The 5,604-nt window shown below is 37.0% G+C and overlaps 1 pseudogene; it reads right to left on the reverse strand.

Moving 5' to 3' along the window:
• Positions 1–3,076: 3,076 nt before the first annotated feature.
• On the reverse strand, positions 3,077–5,293 carry LOC108719719 (annotated as a pseudogene).
• Positions 5,294–5,604: the final 311 nt, after the last annotated feature.

Consider the following 5,604-nt stretch of genomic DNA (forward strand, 5'->3'; position numbering starts at 1 on the left):
GGGGAATGTGTACTCTCCGAAAATATATGGTTTTCTGGGGAGAATGTTCTTTTTTCTACCTTTGCCGCCCCCAAAACGATGTAAATGTGTTGATTTTGCAGCACCTGAAATGACAGACCTTATGGGGTCTTCATTTTGGGGCCCCTATATGCCACATGTTTAGGTACACCTATACATATTGGGCATCAAATTGTTCACTGTGTTTTACATTGATACCTAATGATGTGTGGGAGATATAATGCTGTAGAGTGGAAGCTTTGAGGTCATTTTTCAAAAAATTCACCAATTTCTATAAAACATTATACCTTTAGGAAACAATTGCAACTTGGTAGTTTGGAGTACATAGATATATTTACCCATTTTTGATTCACCAGAATTTGTTCTTTCTAATAATTGGTAGTTTTCTAGGGTAAACCTATTGTTAGTGGAATGTTTGGCCTTGAAATCAGAAGTATGCCTTTTGGGGAGCTGTGCTTTGGAAATTTGGTAGTGTACTGCTTGTAGATTTTGATCTATACAAGTGAGAAATCGCCATAAAACGATATATATTTGGTGTTGCCGTGTTCAGGAGACAGAGACCTTTCCAAATCGGCTGTGTTCTCGTACATAAAATAAATGATGTTTCTGATATATGTGATTGTTCTTTGTGAAACATGATTTTTTTTCATTTTATTAGACACTTAGAAGCCTATATTTTTTTACAGAAGTAGAATTATACCAAAATTCTTGAAAGTTCAGGTTGTATTGAAAAAAACAATATATTGTTTTCCTGGGTAAACTAAAAGGCCCTTAAAGTGAAAGAGTACAAAATATCTAAAAACTGCTTGGCAAAAGATGTTCGTATCTAGGACAAAACGGCTGGCAGGGAAAGAGTTAAAAACATGTGGCTGCTGTGAAAAACACAAGTGACTGTTGCCTAAGGCAAAGCAAGATAATAGTTAGTAATGTGATTGTGGGGTGTACAACTGCAACTTTGTAAAAAAAATATGCATATTTATTTGCAATTATACCCTAAATACCTAACTTGGCTAGAGTCAGCCTTGTCTTCCCATATCCATCCATTAGGATGTATATTCATTTATTTATTTGAAATATATTTTCAGTTTTCTTGCCCCATAATCCAAGCTTTGCAACCAATGAATGTATTTGATTAGCTTATTGTGATATATTTGTTTACTGTATTCTGTTAATATTTAGTTAGGATGGAGAATGCTAAATGACCTTCTGTCAAAAGAATTTGTGTTAATTTATTTCCAAGGCATCTTAGATCTCACCTAAAAAAATTTTTTAGTAAAACGACGAAGTGTTCAAAGTTTTCAAATGAATGTTGTTTGTTTTGTCTTCAAGCTAATATAACAACTAAAGTGACATTTTTAAACTGAGATTTAAACACAATGCAGAGCTGAATACAAATGAAACATTGTCTATTGTCTGTTATCTTTGCTAAAATTATTCCATTTATATGTTTTTTTATGTTTTCTTGAACAATCTCCATTTTTAATTTCCTCTGTGCCCACTTCTTCTTTAATATACATTCATAGCCTCCTTTCCAAATTCCATGATTCAACATTTTCCATCAAAAATACTCTTGAACTCCAGTGATCTGGGGTCATTAATAAACACTGGGCTAATTTGCACTTGGGCTGTAACACATGGTAACCAATCAGATTTTTCTGGCTGGCTGAAAAGAAGCTAATTATTGATTCGTAGCCATTGGTTACTGCCTAAGTACAAATGTGTTACAAAAATTATAAGCAGACAGACAAATACCCTAGTCTCTCCTACAACAAGAATATTAAATTAACATAAAAGTAAATGTACAATGAACATTTTTAATTATTTGATTTTATAAAGTTTTTTTTCGCCATATATTGTGTAAAAAGTTTGTGGAAACCCTTCTGTAAATAAACACCAGAAAAACTAAAATTTTTAGAGGAAGAAAAAAAACAATTTTTTTTTCGATTTTTTATGCTACAAAGCTGCTGAAAATGTGAATCCGAAAATACTCCAGCCAACCTGTCAAAGTCATGAAAAATCAATGGAAGATGGTCCCCATGTTTTTTGCCTTTATGATTGTCTAGAGTTCTGGGCTGTTTTACGTTAGTTTTCATTTGATAATAACAAAAATGTGTGGTTTTCGTTAGATAATTAGAGTTTTTCTAAATTTTGAAAAAGTCACACAATTCGAATGGTCATTCGATTTTGTTGACACTTTTGCCACACATATGATTTTCTATCAGAATTTTTAGTAAATTAAACTAAATCATGGTTGGGAGTTGGGAAGTTGAATTTTAATATTCAACGTAATAATTTGTATTTCAATAACTAGCCCTCAAGCTCTCTTACTGTGGAAAAGATAATGCCACTTCTACCATTTAAATGAATTACAGATATAGGATTTGTTATCCGGAAAGCTCAGAATAACGGAAAGACCATTTTATCACACTCCATTTTATCCAAATGATTACAAGTTTTAATTTGGATTTCCTTTTTCTTTATAATAATAAAACAGTACCTTGTACTTGATCGAAGCTAAAATATAATTAATCCTCATTGAAGGCAACACAAGACTAACGGGGTTTAATTAATATTTAACAGATTTTTAGTAGACTTAAGGTATAAAGATCCAAATTACAGAAACATCTGTTACCCGGAAAACCCCATGTTCAAATATGACTATGAAGATTTTCATTCATCTAGGTCATGTTATATCTAGTATAGGTAAATCTAAAAACAACTGGACTTGCTGAGTAATCAATGAAGATGTTTCACTACTCATCCGAGCAGCTTCTTCAGTTCAACTGACTGGTGTGGGAAGTTCTCGGCATATAAACTCTTCCACTAATCCAATCACAATGGAACATTATAACTCTTCAAAGAGGTGACATCTGAAGAAATTCACAGAGGTGTTGATTCTGTGTAGTTACTGTGATAGGATTATCCAATGTGTCATGTAACTCCTAGAAACAGATGTTATTTGTAAGAGTTGCATGAATGGATGTGTGAAGTGTTCTGAAACCTCCAGGTACAGATGTTAGAACAGCATTGTATGTAGCAGACAGGTGGTGTTCAGGGATGGTTTCTCCACCTTGACATGAATCTCCTCTTTCACACCTCGTTCAAACCAGCGGTCTTCTTTATCCAAGATTTGGACCTTGCTATCTTCAAAGGAGTGTCCCTTGTCTTTTAGGTGTAGAAAGACAGCCGAGTTTTGCCCTGTAGAGTTCACCCTCTTATGCTGAGCCATTCGCTTGGAGAGCAGTTGTTTTGACTCCCCAATGTATAGATCTGTGCACTCCTCGCTACACTGGACTCCGTATACCACATTGCTTTGTTTTTCTTTTGGTGTTGGATCCTTTGGGTGTACCAGTTTTTGTCTCAGTGTGTTGCTAGGTATGAAAAACACAGGGACGTGGTGTTTGCTGAAAATCCTCCTGAGTTTCTCTGACACTCCAGCTACATATGGGATGGTAGTTTTGCCTACTATGTGTCTTTCACAAAGCTCCTCTAAGATGTTTTTGCTCTTTGTCTTTGGACTCTGTAACAGTTGCCACACATTCTGCCCTGTGGTGCAGAGTTCTAATGACACCCAGTTTGTGTTCCAGCGGATGGTGGGAATCAATCAACAGATTTTGATCCGTATGAGTGGGTTTCCTGTATACTTCCGTCTTCAAGTTACCCCCCTCTTGGATGCATATCAAACAGTCCAAAAAGGCTAGTTTGTTCTCATGGACATCTTCCCTTGTGAACTTGATGTTATTGTCCACTGAGTTAATGTGTTCTGCAAAGGCCGCCACTTCATTGGATCTGATTTTAACCCAAGTGTCATCCACATATCTGAACCAGTGACTCGGTGTAGTTCCCTGGAAAGTAAGTAAGGCCCTCCTTTCCACTTCTTCCATGTACAAGTTTGCTACAATGGGAGAGACTGGAGAACCCATTGCACAGCCATGTTTCTGTCAATAAAAAAGGTTCTTGTACTTGATGTATGTGGTGTTAAGGCACAAATCTAGCAACAAACATACTTAGTTGGGACTGAGCTTCGTTCTGTTGCTCAGGGTGTTATCTTGTTGCAGTCGATTTCTTACATCATCAATTGCCTCTGTAGTAGGTCTACATGTGAACAACAAAGTGACATCATATGATACCATTGTTTCTTCTGCCTTTAGTGTAACGCCGTGAATCTTGGTTACAAACTCTTTGGCATTCTGGATATGATGCACTGTATTGCATACCAATGGGGCTAAGATGTTAGCCAAGAATTTTGCAATGCTGTATGTCACGGAATTTGTGCTACTGACAATGGGTCTTAGTCGGGCTCCTTCTTTGTGCATCTTGGGAAGACCGTATAAGCATGGTGTGGCTTAAAACTCGATCAATGGCTTTCTCCTTTTCAAGTTGTCGTAGGCAACCTATCACCTTTTTCTTGTAACCGCTGGTTGGGTCTTTCCTTAAGGGTTCATATGTATTGCTATCACTGAGTAGAGTGGTTATCTTGCAGTCATAGTCAGTTGTGCATCGCCCTTTATCTGCTGGCAGGATAGTGATGTTCGGGTCCTTACTCAGAGAACTGAGCACTCTCCTCTCTTGTGTAGTAAGGTTAGAGGGAGGTGTTCTGGCACTTGACAAAGCTGCTAACACTTTTAGCCGGAGTTGTTCCTTTTTCAAGTGATTATTTTTCATAGCAGATTCTGTGGCTGTGATGAGTTCAACTACTGGGATGTGTTGTGGTGTCACTGCATAGTTTAACCCCTTGGCTAGCGCGTCCTCTTCTGGCTGAGTTAGTACCATATCTGATAGGTTCCTAACCCACGTGTCTTTGGTGTTCTTTTGTGTCTCATCTTTCTGCCTCCAGGTTAGTTCTTCAGTCCTTTTCCACACTGCTACTTTGTGACAGTAACATAGTGAATTTGCTTATTTGTTGATCCCAACCCTGTGTTGGGCAATTTGTGCATGTTCAACAAACACAACCACCCTTTCCAGAGTTCCATCAGGCAGTTCTTTTGCCAGACTCAGTTTCAGATGTTCCACTTTCTGCTTAAGGGCATCAATGGTAAAGTTGATCTGTCAAATCATCTAAAATCTTGTTGGCTCTGTGACTTTTTACGGTGGAACCCAGGCGTAGGCTACAAGGGGTGAGTCCCTGATGTCGGCATCTGAGATTAAAGAGTAGATGGTTTTGATAGTCCACCACTTTTCTTGCTGTTCTTTCATATTCCCGAACCAGTTTTAGAGTATTCTCTCCAAAATGAATGGCAATATGACTATGATGATTTTCATTCATCCAGGTCATGGTGTATCTAGTATAGGTACATCTAAAATCAACTGGTGAGTAATCAATGAAGATGTTTCACTAATCATCTGGATAACAGGTCTCAAACCTGTACTACAATACAGATATATTCTGCATTGTTACTTTTTAAAGAACTTAACTTGTCCTCTTGACTTCAGTAGGTAATATTAGCTCTAAGGTAGAGTTAAATAATACTCTAATTTTTAGTTTTAGTAAGACATTAATAGTAATGGGCGAATCTGTGGCGTTTCGGTGCAAAATGTGCAAAATTTACTGAAAAATTTGTGAAACGGCAAAAAATTTGCGAAACA

Source organism: Xenopus laevis, chromosome 6S (genome assembly GCF_017654675.1).
Source record: "Xenopus laevis strain J_2021 chromosome 6S, Xenopus_laevis_v10.1, whole genome shotgun sequence".
NCBI classification, from domain to species: Eukaryota; Metazoa; Chordata; class Amphibia; order Anura; family Pipidae; genus Xenopus; species Xenopus laevis.